We start from the raw sequence: 22882 nt of genomic DNA, 5'->3' as shown, positions 1-22882 counted from the left end.
TGTTTTTTTTTTCAAAATGTCATTTTGTAGGTGTTTCTACTACCCTGATGCTCCAGGGCCTCCAAAAATGTGTTAGGTAGTCGGGAAATTAAACATGTAATTTATGCTCCTTGAAAGTCTAAAGATGCTCTTTAAATTTTGGGCCCCTCTATGCATCTAGACTGTGAAAAAGTCTCACACATGTGTTATTCACATACTTGGGAGGCATAGTAAAATGTGTTTTGGAGTGTATTTCTAAGTATGTATTTTCTGTGTGTAAAAAAAATAACTTAAAGCGGAGGTTCACCCTAAAGTGGACCTTCCGCTCATCGGAACCCTCCCCCCCTCCGGTGCCACAATCGGCACCTTTCAGGGGGGAGGGGGGTGCAGTTACCTGGATAATCCAGGTAACTGCACCCACTTCCGGGACAGCTCTCTGCGGAAAGGGGCGTAACTCACGCCCCTTTCCGCAAGTGCCCGCCCCTTCCCGCAAGTGCCCCGCTGCCTGCTGGGAAACACACAGCTCCCAGAGGCAGCGGGGAGCGTCCTTATTGCGCAGCGCAATTCGCGCATGCGCAGTAGGGAACCGGGAAATTAAGCCGAAAGGCTCCATTTCCTGATTCCCATACCCAAGATGGCGGCGGCAGGACCCGACAGACGACCTAGCGATCGGCTTCGGGTGCCGACATCGCGGGCGCGCTGGACAGGTAAGTGTCACTATTTTAAAAGTCAGCAGCTGCAGTATTTGTAGCTGCTGGCTTTTAAAAAAAAAAAAAAACGCGGAGTCCCGGTGGACTCCCGCTTTAAAATGTCAAATTTACATACCTTGAACTGTCTACTTTCCGAAAAAGGGTAATTTGCAGGCAGTCATTGCATTGTGACTGATCAATTTTCAAATATATATGCCATAGTTTGTAGACTATAACTTTCACACAGACTAAATAATATATACTGATTTAAGTTGTTTTTACCAAAGAAATGTAGCAGAATCCATTTTGGAATTTATGAAGAAAGATTATTTATTTGCAAAACAAACTAAGAAAAACATGTTTTTTTTTTTCAAAATGTTTGGTATTTATATAATAAATAATTTAAAAACCCATTGGTGATTAAATACCACCAAAAAAAAGCTATATTTGTCCCCAAAAAAATTATAAAAATTAAATTTTGGTACAGTGTTGCATGACATGTCATTCGAGTAATTGTCATTCAACATCTGAGAGCACGGAAAGCTAAAAATTGGCCTGGGCAAAGACAGAGTAAAAAGTGTCCTGTAATTGAGCGGTTAAAGAAATAAAAATATGCCAAAAAGTCCCTAGTTTTAAATTCATCATCAATAACAATGTCCGCCCCCTGACGACTCACCAAAAAAAACAAAAAAACATGACCCCGGTACAGACAGGATATTACAATGGTGACACAAGCTGAATGACCGCATCCACAGCTGTCATCAGCTATATAAGGGAAGGTGCGGGGATAATGGTGACATCATTGACCATATATGGCCATATTTGGTCAATGACCTTGCCCAAATATGGTCAATGTCACTGTTATCCCTGCCCCTTTACTTAAATGTAGTAGGGATCCCATGTGATGTCAATGTAATTTATAAAAGCGCCACAAATACCACTTCTATATATCATGCATAGGGGGCTGCACGAGTTAAAATTTGGGCATTCATCCGAATGCCTGAACAGCCAAAGTTTAATCTGAACCTAGGTGTGGACTGAATCGTTGGCTCTTCCCTACTGCTAAATCACTGCAGGGAAGAAGGAGCTGAGTGAGCTGAGCCACGGAAAGAATTATTTAAACCAATTAGTGCTTTTGCTATTAAATCTAAGGCCGCGTACACACGCGGGGACTGTTCGCTCAACTTTGTCCGCTGAACAATGTTTCGGCGGACAGTCCGCTCGTGTGTGGGCTTCAGCGGACAGTTTCAGCGGACAGTCTGACGAACAAAGTTTTTCAGAAATTCCATAAAACTGTCCGCTGAAACTTGGTTTGAGCGGACAGTCCGCTCGTGTGTAGGCTTGTTCGTCAAACTAAGTTCCGCGCATGCTCAGAAAGGATTTACACGGCGAAGGTTGCATTGCAGTGTATAGGACATCGTATTTCTAGTCCCGTCGTACGTGCCGTTCACGTCATCGCGCAAGTTTCAGCGGACTGTTCATTCGTCGTGTGTGGCCAAGTCCGTCCATGCTAATTTTGAGCGGACTGTCCGCTCAAACTGTTTGACGAACAAAGTTGGGCGAACAGTCCCCGCGTGTGTACGCGGCCTAAGGATAATTTACTCCGCAATGCCTGTAGCTACAGAGTTCAGTGAAGGCTTGTTTAAAAGTTAACTTACTGCATTAGTACCAGCCTGGCCAAATGTTCACCTTAAAGAAAGTCTATCGTACAGGAAACATGGAGGTTACCATTGCTGACCTCCTTCTAAAGATGCTAGGTTCCTGACATGTTGATCATTTGGTCTCAATACTTCTTGGGTCACTGGCCCAGGACAAGTATACCAAGTCCAGACTCCACTTGACCTATGTTTGTTCTATGTAAGTAACTTAGAAAGTGTGAACACCAGAAATAGTTTTCTTTAACTTTACCACATTCCTCTTGATATGAGGCAAACATTATTTTTATGACTTAACACAGCGGGGCGATAATGCGTTTATGTGAATCGAAGCCATTTCCCAAGACTGAAGCTGTTTCCATCTCCTGTACAATGGTCATATTGTGCCCACTGCGACCACACACAATGTTGCCTTTGTCCCAGCATTCTGAGCAGGGAAGCCGCTTTTGTAGGCTAAATACAATCAAACTTTTGCTTGCTAATCTTGTTTTATTTCTTTAGATAAGGGAATGAAACTCTAGTTTTTACATGTTTATACAACACACAATGTGAAGACAGAACACAACTATCAACTATCACAGTATATAGTATGTGAAAATTAGATTCCAGGGAATCTATAGGTGTTTTACAGATTAATGGATAGATATTAATGTGTCGACATTAATGTGTCGACTTACATTCTAACTAAATGTCATCGGTGTGTGTTAATTTAAATCTGTGTTTCTGTGTATATTTTGTGATTAGATGATTTTTATTTTTTGTGCTATTAACAAAAAAGACCGACAATTTTGAAAAAAAGAAAAACAATATTTTTTACTTTTTGCCATAAAGCATATCCAATAAAAAATTGTAAGAAAATGACATTTCTTCATAAATTGAGGTATTCTGCTACATATTTTTGGTTCAAAAGAATCCCAACAAGCGTAAATTGATTGGTTTGTGCAAAGGTTATAGCGTCTAAAAACTGTGATATTTTTATTTATTTAATTATTTTTACTAGTAATGGTGGAGATCAGTGACTTTTAGTGGGATAGCAATATTGTGGCGGGTATTCTGACATTAACTGACACTTTTTGGAAGCCAGTGGCACTAATACAGTGATCAGTGCTAAAATCATGCACTGTCACTGTACTAGTGACACTGGCAGGGAAGGGGTCAACATCAGTGGCAATCAAAGGGTTAACTGTGTGCCTAACCAGTGTTTATGCGAACTGTGTGAGGTACTTTTACTAGTGAAAGAGATAGAATTTATTCCCAGTTTTGCAGGGACACAATCTCCATCCCTTTCCCCCTGTCAGAACGGCGATCTGCCTTGTTTACAGATCACAGTTCTGTGTCTGCCTGACGATTGTCCTGTGCCAGCGGATATAAAGTACCCAGCACCCACTGATCAGCTTCCGCTGTGTGTAATCACAGCAGAAACGAGCCGGCAGAGGCGCGCATGCACGTCCCCTATCATGCATATATATGTTCAGGCGCATAGCTTCTGCCCAGTAGCTGTAAAACTGCTATAGGACAGACGGCAAGCGGTTAAACATTTAAAGTAATTATATGCCAACTAAAACCACACACCACAACATGCCGGTCATTACCACCCCAAATGCCATTATTGGCTGCTGAAGAGTCTTTTATTAACCACTTAAGCTCCAGAAGGTTTTTTCCACACAAATAGAGCTTTCTTTTGGTGGTATTTGATCACCTCTAGGTCACCTTTTTTATTTTTTTGCTATATAAATGAAAAAAGACAGAGAATCAGCGAGATTGACACCTTGCTTGCCCTGTCGCCTGGTATGGATTTTTAAGGGGAACCCCTACACCGAAAAACGGCATGGGGGTCCCCCCAAAGTCCATACCAGACCCTTATCCGAGCCCGCAGCCCGGCCGGTCAGGAAAAGGGGTGGGGACGAGTGAGCGCTCCCCCCTCCTGAACCATACCAGGCCGGGTGCCCTCAACATGGGGGATGGGTGCTTTGAGGAAGGGGGGTGCCCTGCGGCTCCCCCACCCCAAAGCACCTTATCCCCATGTTGATGAGGACAAGGGCCTCTTCCCAACAACCCTGATCGTTGGTTGTCGGAGTCTGCGGGCGGGGGGCTTATCGGAATCCAGGAGCCCACTTTAATAAGGGGGCCCCCAGATACCGGCCCCCCACCCTATGTGAATGAATATGGGGTATGATGTACCCCTACCCATTCACCTGGTGAAAAAAGACAGCTCCGGTGGGACGGCGACAAAGCACCCCCCCCCATGTTGAGGGTATGCGGCCTGGTATGGTTCAGGACCCACCCCCTTTCCTGACCGGCCAGGCGTAGGGGTTCCCCTTAAAATCCATACCAGGCAATGGGGCTCGCGAGGTGTCAATCTCGCCAATTTCTTTGCTAGTCCCGTCTACCTGGAGTCACGATCAAAATGAACAGACTTTACTCCATGTGTGGGCAAGTTCGTTCACCCTGCTCGCCCAGCTGCTCTTCAACCTTACATACCCTTATGCCAAGCATCCAGGGGAGGAACAAAGGGGAATCCATTTTAGGGTATCAATTGAGTGACAGCTCTGTGTCCGCTGGGGCTGCTGACATCACATTGAAGATGGGGGCACCAAGCAGCAGTCTCAGGGCTTTTAATGTTTACACAAGGGAGGCTTTTACAGGTAATTAACATGCATAAAATATATTAAACATACACATGGAAAGATTTTTTTGAATGGGGTAGATTGGTGACTAAGTCTCTTTAAAGAGTTAATCCACTTCTTAAGAAAAAAACAACCCCCCCCCCCCCCCCCCATTTGATCAATATGCATTGCAGGGATTTTAACAAACTTTGTTGCAGCTTAATTCTTTTTGTTATTCAGATGAAATAGCTGTTTGTTTTTAAGGGGTGTCCATGTGCAAGATGAGTGTGAATGGAAGTGATTTTATAATTATCAATCAGCAGCTGAACCTCCAGGATTCTAATGAGGAAAATGGCATGGTCTGCATTCCTTTAGACGTGATTTACCTTTGGGAGTATCTCACCAAAAATGAATTTTTGTTGCAGAGAATGCCCAAAATCGATTTTTTTTTTCTTAGTGCAGACTTCTGGGAAATTCAGTAAGCTAGCCACACAGGCAGGAAATGATATTGAATAGGGTGTGCCCTGTGCTCTGTTGCATTGCATTTACAGAAAATAACAGCACTGAAGTTTGAAAAGGAAAGGTCATTTTTAATAGTTATAAGATCTCAGGACGGGTTTTTCATAATTTAAAGTGGGGGATTCTGAGACAACTAAGGATGGAAGCAGCAGTTTTTAAAGCTGGCTGGGCATCTGTCAATCACATCCTGGGAAGAAGACCATTGGACAAAATGCATCAGTCTGATGTCAGATGCTGGAAGTGACGTCATCGTGCATGCCAGTAGTGCCACGGCAGCCATTTTAACAGGTGTTTGTAAGTGAATTGCCATAAATGTTCGGTTTTATGATGCATTGCTGCACTATGGGCCCTTTTTGATATTTTAGCACGAGAGAATCCTAATATTGGAAGAGGCGTTTATATTACAGCATTTGTTAAGGTGGAGTGACTGTGGTGATTAGTGGGCTTGGAAACACATTAGAAGTTATAAGGAAGTATATGGTTTTGCATGTTAATGTGAGTGGATAAAGCACTATTGCACATTTAAAAGTTTGTTAAAGCAATATCACACTATATATTCCAATTTGTTTTCAGAGGATTTTTCTCATGCATATCCTTGGAGTCAAGGGGGAGGAATATTCGTCAGAGATGATTGATTGATTACACATGAGAATTTAGAAATTTGGTAAGGTGCAAGGAGTGAGTGGTGGATCACAAAACACATGGTGGAATTGTTGTGATGAAAGCAGATATCAGATCCCTGCCCTCCTCATCAACTCGTGAAAAAGGACTGGCCAATCTCACACCACGCTGTCACTTCCGTAACAATGCCAGTCTCAGCTGCACCCCGCACAAAGATTTTTCCGGTTGCGGGAACCAATCTAGGTGCCAGCAGCCTGAGAGTGATTGTCACTGGGCTATGTTAATTAAGCGATTGACCTTTTAAGCTACCACCACCACCCTTTGACTGAAAAGGAGGAAGCTCACAATCTTAGCAATACCAACTATGACTTTGGACGTGCTTACTAAAAGGGATTCTTTTTAGTTTGCATAGCGCATTTAGAGACAAGGTTAACACTTTTCAAAAATACTGTTTAACCGCTTCCCGCCCGCCTCATGCTGATATACGTCGGCAGAAGGGCACGTACAGGCAAAATCACGCACCTGTACGTTGCCCTTTAAGAGGCAGTAGGCTTGCACGCCCGTGGGAAGCTCCATGAGTCCATTTGCAGGTCCCGCGGACTCCATCACCATGGGGATACCCGCGATCGCCTCACGGAGAGGAAGAACAGGGAGATGCTAAAGTAAACAAGCATCTCCCTGTTCTGACTAGCAACAGTGACACTGATCTCTGCTTCCTGTAATTGCAGCAGAGATCAGTGATCTGTAAAACACAGCCACGCCCCCCCCCCCCCCCACAGTTAGCAATACACCCCTAGGACACACTTAACCCCTATACTGCCACCCCCTGGTTAACCCCTTCACTGCCAGTGTCATTTACACAGGAATCAGTGCATTTGTATAGCACTGATTGCTGTATAAATGACAATGGTCCCAAAAATGTGTCAAAAATGTCTGATGTGTCCGCCATAATGTTGCAGTCATGATAAAAATTCCTGACCGCCGCCATTTAAAAAAAAAAAAAAAAAATGCCATAAAACTATCCCCTATTTTGTAAACACTATGACTTTTGCGCAAACCAATCAATAATCGCTTATTGCAATTTTTTACCAAAAACATGTAGAAGAATACGTATCGGCCTATTATATATATTTTTGGGGGATATTTATTATAGCAAAAGAGTTAAAAATTATGCTTTTTTTTTCCTAAATTGTCGCTCTTTTTTTGTTTATAGCGCAAAAAATAAAAACCGCAGGGGTGATCAAATACCACCAAAAGAACTCTCTATTTATGGGGAAAAAAAGGACGTCAATTTTGTTTGAGAGCCACGTTGCATGACCGCGCAATTGTCAGTTAAAGCGACGCAGTGCCGAATCGCAAAAAGTGCTCTGGTCAGGAAGGGGGTAAAATCTTCTGGGGCTGAAGTGGTTAATAATAAACGAAAAATGAATTAAGCGAAAAAAATGTTGCAAATAAAATATTTACAGAAAAAGGGTGTTACAAGCAATAAAGAGACAATATAACAGAGAAAAAAAAGAAGAATACTTGCAATTTCCTAGTTTTAGCAGAGTTCAGGCAATGAGCAAGGTGTTATTGGTTCTCATAAGTTGACAGATGTTCCTTGGTTGATGGTACATGAGAACTGTCAAACTGTCCTGGCATGTCGCTTTTCTCTGGAATTAAAGGGGTCTTGACAGAGATCATCTGACCAATTAAGCGTCTGAGGAGTGGCCATCATGTTTTATGACTGTATTAAGGCCCTCCCTTACACATAGTTTTATGCTAGCATTAATATCTTCCAATAAGTGTGGGTCACATTCTATAAACTTGTAGATTATTTGTTCAGCATTTCATTTTATGTCCAGTGACACCAAACACAGAGTATATGAGATAGGCTTATCACTCAGGAGGTAGGAGACTTCTATCTTCTCTTCTGTATGCTCTAGCTTACTCGCGTATGACCTTGATTTTTTCAGTATGATAGTCCCAATTCAAATATATACTTCACATTAATGTGTCGCATTACGGTCTGATTTTAAGAATTGTGTGTGGATATTGTTAAATTGTGAATTGGGCAGAGGTCTCTGGGAGGTCGCATAAAGCTTGCCTGCTTTTTATGAATCCCATTAGTAGTGGGTAGGCATTTTATGGCACACTATGTATTCTTAATGGATTTAATTGCCCTACAAACCACAGAGGACAGAGCTGGAGGATTTGGTTATAGTTTTACGATAGGTCTGGTCAGCAGAAACAGACATCCTGCCAGAATTCAATTACCGTATTTGTCAGCGTTCTATGTTATAACATGCACTGGCATATACTGTAACACGCACCCCAAGTTTAGGAGGGAAGTTTAAGGAAAAAAACTTTTAGGAGGGAAGTTTAAGGAAAAAAATGTACATTTTAAATGCCCATCAATGCATCCTTATCTGCAGCCTTATCATTGCAGAATGATCAGTGTCCATCTGCGTTCTTGCCCATCGTTGCAGAATGATCCGTGTCCATCTGCAGCCTTACCCAACAGTGTCCATCTACAGCCTTGCCCAAAAGCGCAGCATGATTGTTTTTAAATGTTACCGCCTCAGAGATAGACAGAGCCAGATGTCCTGTGTACTCGGCTCCTTTCAGCTCCTCTCGCAGTCCCGCCCCTTGGCCCTGCTCCTATGATAGACACAACACCGGTCCAATGGCAGGACGTGAATGCTAGAAGGGGGGACTGGGCGTGACTGTGAGTGGAGCCAAGCCTAGCCGAGTACACAGTACACTTGGCTCTGTCTATTTCGATGGCTTCGAAGCTTCGATGGCTTTGAGGCAGCGGTTCGGCATATAGCACGCACCCACGATTTTCTCCTAATTTTAAGGGGGAAAAAGTGTGTGTTATACACCGATAAATATGGTAGCTGTGTACAGCTCTGCAAAAGACTGTGTGCTGGTTTCTACTGTCTCGTAGTTGAGATAACAGGCTCTTTTGAGATGTGTTAAGCCTATAGATTCTATAAATTGAAGGAGGGGGGGGGGGGGGGGGGTAAGATCACTTGGCTATGACAAACATGGCTGAGACCTGAACAAAATGGGCTCAATGCGCACCACCATTACAACTGTGACTGGGTTTAAAGGGATATGCATGTTTAAAACTCATTTAATGTGAGTAGTAAAAAAAAGTTTTGTTAAATGGGTTTGTACCAGGGTGGATTTGATTTAAATCAAGTCGATTTAAATCACAATTTAAATCATGATTTAAATCACTAGTAAAAAGGCTTGATTTAAATCAAATCGATTTAAATCATAGTTTTTAAAGAGCAACTGTCATCTCTGTCCCGCAGCGGCTCCTCCTCTGATCCGCTGTTTACTCACAGACAGTCCAATTCACATTAATGGGACAGCTGGTGATGCGGCAGTGACACAACAAGGTGAGGAACATGGCGGCAGCAGGAGAGTGGATGCCCGCTAAGAAGTGCTGCCATGATGGCTCTGAAATGACAAGTGCTCTTTAAATTTAAGGACTTATTCTTGCTGGTAGTTAGAATCTTTACTATTTGCAAACGAAATTAAGGTTTCATATTTAGAATAATACGCAGGGCTCAAGTCCTGCAGGAACGCATGGGAACGGCGTTCCTGTACTTTTTCCACAGCAGGAACGCCGTTCCCTTTTGCATCCCTCCTGCAGGACGCAGCTACTATCAGTGGCCTGGTGTACCAACAGGGGTGCGGGGGTTGGTTCGCCCCGTGCCACACATTACGGGGATTGTCAGGCTGGGCGGCATGTACAAGTGGGGAAAGTAGATGGGCAACTCCTTCAGCCAGCCACCTATTTGGTTCAGCAAGCGGGACAGGAACTACCCAGCTGCCCCGTGACCATGAAGGGGAAAGGAGCTGCGATGGATCCCGAGCCTATTTCCTGATGTCGCCTGACCGGGAAAAAAGTGAGTGCTCGCCCATGCAGCAGTCCCCCTGTATGCATGGATAGGAGGAGCGGCGGGACAGTGTATCAGTTCTGGTGTCCACTGGCATTTAGACAGGGGGGTGATTTACAGTGTTCAGGCATGCTGACTGACTGCTCAAGCCTGAGAACTGTCACTTAGGTGCTCACTCTCCAGTTCCCATCTGCTCTCCATTTCCCCCTGCTCGCCAATCCCTCCCTACCAGTGCTCTCTAGTCCCCCCTGCTCTCCATCCCCCCAATGCTCTCCAGCCCCCCCCCAAGTGCTCTCCAATCCCCCCACAGTGCTCTCCAGCCCCTGGTGCTATTCATTCCCCCTCCCAGTGGTCTCCAGTTTCATGCAGTGCTATCCAACACCCCCTCAGTGCTATCCAGTCCCCCCAGTGCTATCCAGTCCTCCTCATGCTCTCCAGTCCCCCCGTGTTCTCCATTCCCCCCTGTGCTCTCCAGTTCTTCCATGCTCTCCAGTCCCCCCAGTGCTCTCCAGTCCCCCCAGTTCTCTCCAGTCCTCCCATGCTCTCCAGTCACCCCCCAGTGCTCTCTAGTTCCCCCCTCCAGTGCTTTCTAGTTCCCCCCTCCAGTGCTCTCTAGTTCCCCCCTCCAGTGCTTTCTAGTTCCCCCCTCCAGTGCTCTCTAGTCCCAGCCCCAGTGCTATCCAGTCCCCCCCCCCCAGCCCCAGTGCTCTCCAGGCCCCCAGCCCCAGTGCTCTCCAGCCCCATAGCCCCCCAGCCTCAGTGCTCTCCAGCCCCATAGCCCCCCAGCCCCAGTGATATCCATTTCCCTAACCCCAGTGCTATCCAGCCCCCCAGTACTCTCCAGTTCCCCCAAGTTCCCCCCGGTGCTCTCCAGTTCCCCTGTGCTATCTAGTCCCCCATGCTATCCAGTCCCCTCCAATGCTCTCCAGTTGCCCCCAGTGCTCTCAGGTCATCATCCCCCAGTGCTCTCCAGTTCCCCCCAAGTGCTATCCAGTCCCAGCCCCAGTGCTCTCCAGGTCCCCCAGCCCCAGTGCTCTCCAGGCTCTCAGCCCCAGTTCTCTCCAGGCCCCCAGCCCCAGTGCTATCCAACCTCCAGTTCCCCTTTAGTGCTTTCCAGTTCCCCCCAGTTCCCTCTCAGTGCTTTTCAGTTCCCCCCAACTCCCTCCACCATTGTTTCCAGCCCTCCCATGCTCTCCAGTTCCCCTCAGTAATCCCCAGTCCCGCCCGGTGCTTTCTAGTTCCCCCATGCTCTCCAGTCCCCCCCCCCCCCCAATGATATCCAGTCCCCCTAAGTGCTCTCAAGTTCCCTGCTTTACTATCCAGTCCCCCCTAGTGCTCTCCATCCCCCCAGTGCTCTCCAACTCCCCCTGTACCCTTTGACCCCCCTAGTGCTCTTCTATCTTCTATCATGTCTGCAGTCTCTGACCATCTCCTGTATTATGTCTGCAGTCTTTGACCATCTCCTGTATCATGTCTGCAGTATCCGACCTTCTCCTGTATCACATTGGCAGTCTCTGACCATCTCTAGTGTTATGTGCTCAGTCTCTGACCATCTCCTGTGTCATGTCCTCAGTCTTTGACCCTCTCTTGTGTCATGTTCTCAGTCTCTGACCATCTCCTGTATTATATCCTTAGTCTCTGACCATCTCCTGTATTATGTCCTCAGTCTATGACCATCTCCTGTATTATGTTCTCAGTCTCTGACCATCTCCTGTATTATGTCTGCAGTCTCTAACCATCTCTTGTATCATGTCGGCAGTCTCTGATCATCTCCTGTATCATGTCCTCAGTCTCTGACCGTCTCCTGTATCATGTCCTCAGTCTCTGAATGTCTCTTGTATCATGTCTGCAGTCTCTAACCATCTCTTATATCATGTTTGCAGCCTCTGACCATCTTTTGTATAATATCCTCAGTCTTTGACCTTCTCCTGTACTGTGTCTGCAGTCTCTGACCATCTCCTGTATCATGTCTGTAGTCTCTCACCATCTAATGTATCATGTCCTCAGTCTCTCACCATCTCCTGTATCATGTCCTCAGTCTCTAACCATCTCCTATATCATGTCCTCAGTCTCCAACCATCTCCTGTATCATGTCCTCAGTCTCTGGCCATCTCCTGTATCATGTCCTCAGTCTCTGTCCATCTCCTGTATCGTGTCCTCAGTCCCTGACCATCTTTTGTATCGTGTCTGCAGTCTCCAACCGTCTCATATATCATGTCTGCAGCCTCTAACCATCTCTTGTATCATGTCCTCAGTCTCTGACCTTCTCCTGTACTGTGTCTGCAGTATTTGACCTTCTCTTGTATCATATCCACAATCTCTGACCATCTCCTGCTCTGTGTCTGCAGTCTCTGACCATCTCTTGTATCTCTTGAGAAATGCAGATAATTCTGGAGATACATTGTGGAGAGGGATGTGGATTATTCTGGGTGGGGATCAATTTATTTTTTGAGGGTGGGGGGATCTTGGGTGAGTTCCCAGACTTTTTTTCTCAGGACTTGACCCCTGATAATACGGTGTCAGGTTAGTAAAACAGCGATATCAGAACTGATTCAATCATACAGTTTGTAGTGTACAAAGATTTGCTTAACAATGGGATAGAGGAATATTCCTGAACTTTATTTTATCTCATGGTTACTGTGAAATTTCATGCTGAATAAACTAAATTATTAATGTATCTTAAATAGAAACTATCTTTAGATTGATTTTTACTCCAAAAGCATTTTATTAAAATACATTTCATACAAATCAAAAATATCTGATTGAAATTAAAAAATTACATTTTTTTTATTGTATTCTCCCCCACTGTAATATTGGCTGAGTATGGCTGGGTAGGGCTGAGCATGGCTGGGTACAGTTGGGTATCGCTGAGTATGCCTGGGTATCACTGAGTATGGCTGGGTATGGAGGCGTATGGCTGGGTATGGCTGGGTATGGCAGAATATTGGCAGAGTCTTGGCAGGGTATTGCAGAGTATTGGCAGGGTATGGCAGAGTATTGTCAGGGTATGGTAGAGTATTGGCTGGGTATTGCAGAGTATTGGCTGGGTATTGCAGAGTATTGGCTGGGTATTGCAGAGTATTTGCAGGGTATTGCAGAGTATTGGCTGGGTAATGCAGAGTATTGCCAGGGTATGGCAGAGTATGGCTGGGTATTGTAGAGTATTGGCAGGGTATTGCACTGTATTGTCAGGGTATTGCAGGTATTGCAGAGTATTGACAGGGTATGGCAGAGTATTGTCAGGGTATGGCAGAGTATTGGCAGGGTATTACAGAGTATGGCTGGGTATTGCAGAGTATGGCTGGGTATTGCAGAGTATTGGCTGGGTATTGCATAGTATTGGCTGGGTATTGCAAAGTATTAGCAGGGTATTGCAGAGTGTTGGCTGGATATTGCAGAGTATTGCCAGGGTATGGCAGAGTATTGGCATGGTATGGCAGAGTATTGACTGGGTATGGCAGAGTATGGCTGGGTATTGCAGAGTATTGGCAGAGTATGGCTGGGTATTGCAGAGTATTGGCAGGGTATGGCAGAGTATGGCTGGGTATGGCAGAGTATTGGCAGGGTATGGAAGAGTATTGGCAGGGTATTACAGAGTATGGCTGGGTATTGCAGAGTATTGGCAGGGTATTGCAGAGTTGTCCGTGACTGCAATTGTCACAGAGCAGCGCTGTGGGCACTACAGGTCCAGCCCACAGTGCTGCTGCCATCTGATCTGTCCCCTCCACTGTACAGATCGGTACACAGAGGGAAGAGAGGAAACGTCGTCATGACATGACGCTGGTTTGTTTACAAGTGATTGCTCGGTCATTTGACGGAGCAATCACATTGTAAATGGCCGCCGGGTGTACAAAGATGACCACCGCTCCGGAGCTAGGCTGAAGCTGCGGCCTTTCCTAAGCCCGAGGCCACGGAGCGTTCCACGGATCGCGGCGTGTGCCGATCCGAACAGGCTGACCCATTCGGATCACGGATTGGTGACGATCCGTTGCAGCCCTACTGATTACAGTATATGCACATGTGGAGTCAAGCATAGTACACTATATAGTTCGTTTTTTCTTTTGAGATTGATCATCCTGCCAAGTGGAGTATCAATAAAGTGGTTGTAAAGGCAGAAGATTTTTTTAATCTTAATGCATTCTATGCATTAAGATTAAAAAAACCTTCTGCATGTAGCAGTCCCCCTAATACTTACCTGAGGTCCATCTAGATTCAGCAATGTTGCAGGTGTGTCTCGGCTGCCCAGGAATCCCCTCCTCATTGGCTGAGACAACATCGCGACACCATTGGCTCCCGCTGCTGTCACTCAAAGCCAGTCAGCCCATGAGGAGAGAAAGGGGTCAGGCCGTGGCTTCGTGTCTGAATGGACACAGGGAGCTGGGGTTCAGCTCAATTGCCCCCATAGCAAGTTGCTAGCTGTGGGGGCACTCAACAGTAGGGAGGGGCCAGGAGCACCGAAGAGGGACCCGAGAAGAGGAGGATCTGCGCTGCTCTGTGCAAATCCACTACACAGAGCAGGTAAGTATAACATGTTTGTTATTTTTACTTTAAAAAGATCACTTTAAAGACCCAAGAACAGACAGGTGATTTTAGAACAAAAGCACTTTATTGGTTAAAAAAACGTTGAAGATTCCTTGGAAGGACATTTTGTGGACTAGGGTGTGAAGGACATTGACTTTTAGAGCTGACTTTATGATTGCATTTTTAAAAACATTCAATTACAATATGACTTGTGTAGCAATTGTATATGCTATATATATATATATATATATATATATATATATATATATATATATATATATATATATATATATATATATTTTTTTTTTTATTGCTATTTTTTTCCCATGAAAGTGGAGTTATGCCACGTACACAGGAGTGGAATGTCCAACAGAAAAAGTCAGACGGAATCTTTTCATTGTATATTCCAATCGTGTGTATGCCTCATCGGACTTTTTTTTACGAAAATTCTGACAGACCTAGAAATAGAACATGTTTTAAATCTTTCCGACAAAACCAATTCCTATCGGGAAAACCGTTCGTCTGTATGCTGTTCTGACGGGCAAAAAACAACGCATGCTCTTAAGCAAGTACGAGACGGAGGCTATTGACTACTGGCTTTAGAACTTCCTTTTACTAGTCCCGTCGTACGTGCTGTACATCACTGCGTTCTTAATTAATGGACTTTGGTGTGATCGTGTGTACGCATGACAGTTTCAGCGAAACTCTGTCGGAACTCCGTCAGAAAAACCTTCGGAGTTTATTCCGACGGGAAAACCGGTCGTGTGTACAGGGCATTACTCTTTAAGCAGAACTTTTAAATGTGTTGTTTATGTTAAGGCAGAGAAGAGCTCGTCTGGGACACACTGTATGAGAATAGATAGAAGGATTTTTAAAAATTTCCATAATCTTACAGCAAAATGCTTTTGGAAAGTGTTAGAGGGGATTATGGAAAATGGGTTAAAGCAGAGTCTTCCTTCTGATGAACCTCTAGTGCTGGAACACTGCAGAGGCTGTTGGTCCGTCTGGCTGTCTGTCCTTCTCACTTGCACATTTCTAAGGTGGTTTAACAGCTGCTTGTTTGTTGTAAACGGAGTAATAATTGCCATATGCTTACTCTCATCCACTCGTAAAATAAATATTTTCTTCGGTATAAATGCTGATCCCTTTCTGTTATAAATATTTAGCACTATATAATAACAATTCATACATAAACAGGAAATGCATCTTTGTAGCCTACGGGCTGTATATGATGTTACTTGTTGATTTTGACCATTTGTTGTATCATTTTGCTGCTTCCAGTGAAACCTTAAAGCAGAATTCCAGCCAGAACAAGATAAAATGAATAGCCCATTAAAAGATCAAATAACAAAACCAGCTTCTAATTCAATATTTTGCATTTTACAAGCCAGATATTTCTCCTGTGTTACTTTTCTGCCACTAGATGTTCTCACTTGGATGGGCAGCATAATTCAATCTTCCTCTGAGATCAGGTCTTCCTGAAGCCAGCTCTGGCCTGTGACTGCACAGTGAAAGGAGAAGCAGCACAGTAAAGAGCTCAACTCTCTGCCACTCTACTCCCTCCTTCCATCAGCATGCTTCTTGTTAGCACATGAATTGATTGGCTCTTTGTGCTGAATCTTTCTCTCACACTCCAGCTCTAATAAATAGTTACTTCAAGAGGCTGATACCAGGTCAACCTCAGGTATTTACACTAACTGCATTTTAAATATACATTGAATGATTTGTTTTTTTACCATCCATTGCCCTTTATGGATCGGCGGGTGTCAAGGGACATGTACCCGTTGAGACCTACTGGCATCCGATCTGATCCTATCTGCCAAAAACATACAGATGAGGGATCTGTTCCCCATCTGTCTGGCAGTTCAGATGACCATCAGCTGTAAACAGACAAGTGGTTTGTTTACATACAACTGCCTAAAGAGGCCATGGGGCTGTGTTTGTGTACCCTCTGCATAAGCAGAGCAGACACAGACAAGCCATCTACCTACAGATTCCCCACCGAGTAGGTGGACCCCCCATCATAAAAGGGGCCTAACTACTCTTAAAATTGTCCCCTCCACACTCCTAACACCTATGCTTACTAACCTGTGTAACAAATATGTATATACTTACTTTCAGGCTGCTATGGTCCTGTTTTGTGATCTCCCCTATGACAGCCAGCGGGGGCTGCAGGGGAGAGGAAGGAGCGCTTGATGATGGCTGGTAAAGCCTGGACTAGTGACAACACCGGTAGACTTTAATGGCCCATCCATTATTGGTGCTCCATTCTGTCCCCTGTGCTGTCTGACACAGGAGAGCAGGGTTATGTGCCTGAACAAGAAGCAGGAAAATAAGTAAGTATACACATCTTCCTTACACATGTAAGTAAGCATGGGTGTTAGGAAAGGGGAGGGGACCGTTTTAAAGCGGTGTCCCACTTAAAAGAAAAAAAATTAAAAGTCAGCAGCTACAAATACTGCAGCTGCTGACTTTTAATAATCGGACACTTACCTATCCCAGGGTCCAGCGATGTGGGGATCGAAGCCCCGCTTGTCTCCCCCTCTGCTCAGCAGTGCCGGCATTTTAATTGTGGGCGCCCGGCTGTGGCTTCACAGCTGGGCACCCACTGTGCATGCTCGAGCTGCGCTGCGCGCTGTGACTGGCCGCGCAGTCATCTGGGACCTGTCACGTGTCCCAGATGATTGACAAGAGGGAGGGGGGAGAGGCAATCTCCCTTCCTGCGCTGAGGGGAAGTGAGGTCAGGAGCCCATGCGCTGAAGGAGGCAGACTACGAGGCACCCCCTAGCAACAGGCATTAAGAGGTGAGTAAAAAAATTTCTCCAAATGTTGTTTTTTTGTTTTGTTTTGTTTTTTAAGCACATTAATATTTTTTTTTGGGGGGGGGGGTGGAACTCCACTTTAAGAGTAGAAGCCTGGGTAGTCCCAGAATGATTATGAAGCTGCATTAAATATTGTATCTTATATCTGTCTGGAGTTTAACCTTAGAGGCCCTGTCAGGTCTCTAAACAAATCAAAACATTCCCTGTAATATAAAAAGTAGTATACTCACCTCTCTAATGGTCCGTGTGTCCAGCATTCCCTCTGTTCCAGCTGCAGCCTCCACCAGTCTCTCCAGTATCCAGGAGTATCAGATGCCTGTGTCCCACGTCACTCGCTGTAGCTGCATTCTCTAACCCCTTGAGATATATAAATCAGAGGATGAGCCCCAGCATGCAGTGGGGAGCACAGGGCGCCAACACCCCTGAATGCCTAAGAGAGTCCAGTGCTACTCCTTATCCAATCAGCAGGCTGGGAGAGGGATAGTGACCAAGTTGTATTGCTTAACAGGATAAGTGATGTCACCGACTCGACTTATCCATGCTGTCCTGGCAGGGGTCTTTTGATCACAACACTGGCTGAGCAGAGTGACACATTTTGTGGCAGGTAAAACAGTACACCTATATGTGTTTTCAAATGTATATTCTTTTGTTTACTGTGAGTATGTTTAAATACTATATTTCTGTTCTCATAACTATAACTACAGCAATCAAATAAATAATTTCCACAACCCATCACCTAAAATTACTAAATTTGAAGCAATGTGCTCTTATTTTTGTAGCAGTAATTCTTTTATTGTTTAATCTCCCACGCATTCCTGCTGGTCCATACCTCTGTGTTTCCAATCAAGGCAAAAGATTAAATCAGAACTCCGTTCTGACACAAAAAAACGTTTGGCGTGCCAGCTGTGAGACTAGAGATGCAATAGTGAGGGATTATGGGAAACCAGTCTGTAGGGGCATCAAGATAGAGGCATGCAAAATAATACAGGAAACTAGAGCAATTTAAGGGAAACTAGTGTGTGTGTGGTTAGCAACCAGTACCAGTATGGTTGTTATTATTGTACATTTTCGTAATTATTTTTATTTTAGTTTTTTTTGTGTAAATATTCAATTACTGTTTACAGACATAATTGTTTTCTACATTGTTCTGTGTCATGCTTTCATAATAAAATGTAAAGTATTTTAAAGGCTCTTGTAAGTCAGTCTAATGCCGCGTACACACGACCGGACTTTTCGAAGGACTAGGTCCGACGGACTTTCGGCGGAGTTCTGACGGAGTTCTGAGGACTTTCCAAATGAACAGACTTGGCCACACACAATCACACCAAAGTCTGACAGATTCGAACGTGATGACGTACGACTGGACTAGAATAAGGAAGTTCATAGCCAGTAGCCAATAGCTGCCCTCGTGTCGGTTTTTGTCCGTCGGACTAGCATACACACAAGCGGATTTCTCGGTAGGAACTGGGTCCGGTGGAGTTCCAGTGGAAAAATTTAAAACATGTTCTATTTCTAAAGCCCGCCAGATTTTTGGCAAGCAAAGGTCCGATGGAGTCCACACAAGATCGAATTGTCCGACGGACCTTTGCTGTCAAAAAGTCCGGTCGTGTGTACGTGGCATTACAAGTTCCAAATCCAGCTACAGTGTGCTGCGCAAACCTCATAAAGTAAAAAAATAACTCCTTTATGTTCCTTTTCATTTGTATATCACATGCTCCCCCTCCCAGACACTGCAGCCCACAGTGGGAGGGTTTCATCAACAGAGACAATTTTGTCAATCCAGAAAGCAGTGGGTGGAACTAGAGGTGATCAGGTGCTGATTGACAAGCTACAGTATCATTGCTACAGACAGACTGGTAAGATCAAGGATCCTCACATATGTGTGGGACTTTGCATTGGGACTATGTGAAACATGTAAGTGCAGATACACTTAGAATTAAATGTTTTTTTTAAATGGGAAACTTTAGGTATATATTTTACAGAGGTCAGTAGGATGTAGTGCAGTGTACAGAGGTCAGTAGAATTTAAGGCAGTGTACAGAGGTCAGTAGGATGATGTACAGAGGTCAGAGAATAGGGGTAAGTAGGGCAAAAGACAGGGGGCAACAGGACAATGTACAGGGGTCAGTGAAATGAAGAGCAGTGTACAGAGGTCATTAGAATGTAAGAAGTTTACAAGGATCAGTAGAGCAAAGGACTGGGTGTCACCAGGTGGGTAAAAATGGCAAAGGCACAAACCAGGGGGCTGGGAGGCACACACCAGGGTGGTCAGAAGGACACACTTCAGTGGGTCAGGAGGGCATACACTGGGGGGATAGGGAGGGCACACACCAGGGGGCTGGGAGGGCAGGAGGACACACCAGTGGAGGGTCAGGAAGTCACATATCCGGGCATCAGGATACACTGGAGGGATCGGGGGCACACATCAGGGGGCTGGGAGGGCAGGATGACACACCAGGGGAGGGTCAGGAGGACACACATCAGGGGGTCAGGAGGGCATACACTGGGGGAATCAGGAGGGCACACACCAGGGGGCAGTCACAATGTTTTAATGAGCCCAAATTTCTCACTGTGCTAAATGAAGCTAAATGAATCAAATTTGTCAGCTAGCACCTCTATGCTAAGCTGCAGTATCTCAGCAGACTTAGCGATGAGGTGCCTTGTAAACGAATCCACAATATACTGATAGATGATTTTTACCTCCAGGCAGGCATATTTGCTTGAAGCCTCTGCTCACACCTCCCTCTTCCAGGCGGGCGTGATCTTGGGGGTCAGGCACATTCTCATCCCACCCACTCAAGCAGCAGAATCTAGGAGGATCACGCCCATTTAAGCAGCAGCCTGCAGGAGAGAGGCTGGAAAACTGCTGAGGGAGGTACAAGGGGCGGAGAGTCCAGTGCCGATTTGTAATGGCTATGAGTTGTCCCAGCTCTGTTATTTTCCAGGGCGCGCTTGGCCTCAGAGACGGAGTTGGTAATGTTTTCTTGGGGGGAGCAATTGCCCCCCCCTGGATCCACCCCTGAACTACAGGAGGTCACTTGACACTGTTGCCAATCACAGAGTGCCTTCTATTTTTTTCAATGAATAAAAGATGTTCTCTGATTGGATGAGGTAGAGAGGAGGGGTGGTGACGACGTCATGATCCCCACCTCATCTAATCAGAGAATTCCTTGTATAAGGCATTCTGTATGTAGCCACTGGAAAGGATGGGTCCTTTGTTCTTTGCCTCAACCTTCTCAAGAACCTCAAGCCCTCTGACACACCAGTTTGAGTGTACAAACATACAATATCACAGGAAGTGACCAAAAGTAATACTTAGCACCCAAAAGTAGCGCTACCAAGAAAGCAAGGACCAAACCAGGTAGAACTACCAAGATTGCAAAGATCGCACTTATGACCGGGCCCTGCCATTCCACCACCTTGGGAGTGCCCAAGAAGGGGAGCCTGCTGCAGACAATGGGCTCCATTTACACTGCTGGGACCCCAAAGTTGTGTGATTTGCTTGTGATTGCCGTCTATGGCACTGAAATAGCACCAAAGTTGCAGAAAAATAAAGACAATAAAGATAATTATTGGAGCAAGGGTGTAAGTACTTGGTGTGAGCCCAGAGTTCCGAATGAAAGACAATATATACAATGGTGAAATAAAATACTGTAAATTAGGCCTGAAGAAGGAGCTCATGCTCCGCAAACGCATCGCCTACGTCTTTACATCACATCCGGTAAGTGACGTCACGATCGATCCGCTGTACATTCCCAGGCTCCAGGAAGCACCGGAATCCACCAGTGACACCTTACCCCGAGGACCCAGCCTTGGATGCCATACAGACACCCCAGCAGGAGTGATGCTGGTGATCCATATTTTCAGTGCTCTATGCCTATGTTGTTATCAACTTGGTGAGTAACATTCTGTTAATCTGCATTTAATTCCATATATGCTACACTTAATATGGCATGTGTGTTCTCTTCCCAGCAGAAATGTAAAGAGCCCCAGGATCAGTAGGAAGGGCCCTGCGCTCAGAAGGAAGGGCTCCAGGACTGATGGAAAGGACCCTGGCAGAAGAGGTCCCAGCGGCTACAGAGGAGAGGAGTGAGTGCTGCCAATGGCTGGGCTTTGGTACTCTATGGGTGATGTAACCACTCCCAGAATTCCTATCTGTTGTCAAGCATTCTATGATACAGGGTACCAGGTGATTGGACGGGAGCAGACTGAAAAAAGGTAAGCATGCAAACTTTTTTTTACATAGGTAGAATAGGTAGCAGGGGAGGGGGGGACATTTTTAAGAATAGTTAGTGTTAGGCAGGAATTCGACTTTAAGTCACTGACCTGTAAGAAGCATTCTGTAATTGAAGACAGAGCGAAGTCAGAACACATGACCCGTATACCTATTCTGGGTCAGTGAATCAAATGGGGTTGAGGATATTCATTACAGCCAGGGCTAAATTTGGAGCTTCCCATTAAAAACAGAAATAGTGGACATGGACACCGCATCTGACATGGAGGCATGGAGGCATCAGGCATGATAGAAAATCTGCGGGCAGTTTGTGTGATTGGGCATTCCTCCACCCATGACTGTAACTCCTGACACTGCAAATGATAAGATGGTGTTTGATTTCTGATGAGCAGATCCCACATTAGGTGAGATAAGAGCTTTGCGAAGCCACAACACAAAACTGACCCCCTCCTCTAAACCTCCCAATTATACAGATCGTAGCACATGATTTCACCTGTGCAGGTTCCATTGCCCAAGACAGTAACAACCCTGTTAAATATATAACAGAAAGAGTTTAGTTCATTGGGGTAGTGCCTAAAGGGATATTTAATCATTTATTTTCTATCAGTGATATATTAAAGCGGTTCTAAAACCTGAAGGTTTTTTAGCTTAAAGTGGAGTTTCAGATATCAGAGAATACTTATGTATTGGAAAGGGCCCAGGCACTACCTATAGTGGCTAAAGAGAGATGTGTGCATATATGTGTACAGACATAAATATATAGATACACATACAGCACCACCAACTAGAAAATCCCGATGATTATTAATGGTAAGACCCCCCAACATCCACTATTAGATACAGGAGAGTGGAGTAGGCAAGGCAAGTTGCAAACAGACCATATCATTTTACCCTAAGGGTAAATAATATAGGTTCAGTACTTGTTAATTTGACATCCACTAATGCCTATAATATACTAAAAATAGTACAGACTATAACATACCAATATCATAAGTGCATGTGTAAAACACTAAATCCAACTCATGTAGCCATATGCCCAATAAGCAGGCTAGTCACAAGCGGGGATATATATAAACCTAAGGGTCCTTTCACACGGGGCGGATCAGTTCTGATCCGCCCCGTGGATGTCCGTTTGCTCAGCGGGGATCACTCCGCCGATCCCCGCTGAGCAGGGAGATGACAGGTCTGTCTCCGCACACTGTGCAGGGACGGACCTGTCACAGCGCCGCTCTCCCCTATGGGAGATCGGATGACGACGGACCGCAGTGCCCGTCGTCACCCGATCCGATCCGCAGACGGATGGAAAAATAGCTTTTTCCTCCGTCACACTTTTTCGGATCGGAG

The sequence above is a fragment of the Lithobates pipiens genome, unplaced genomic scaffold (genome assembly GCF_037356315.1).
Source record: "Lithobates pipiens isolate NorthernLeopardFrog02 unplaced genomic scaffold, aLitPip1_a1.2 Scaffold_8, whole genome shotgun sequence".
In the NCBI taxonomy this organism is placed as follows: domain Eukaryota; kingdom Metazoa; phylum Chordata; class Amphibia; order Anura; family Ranidae; genus Lithobates; species Lithobates pipiens.
Note: the sequence above shows the minus strand (reverse complement) of the source record.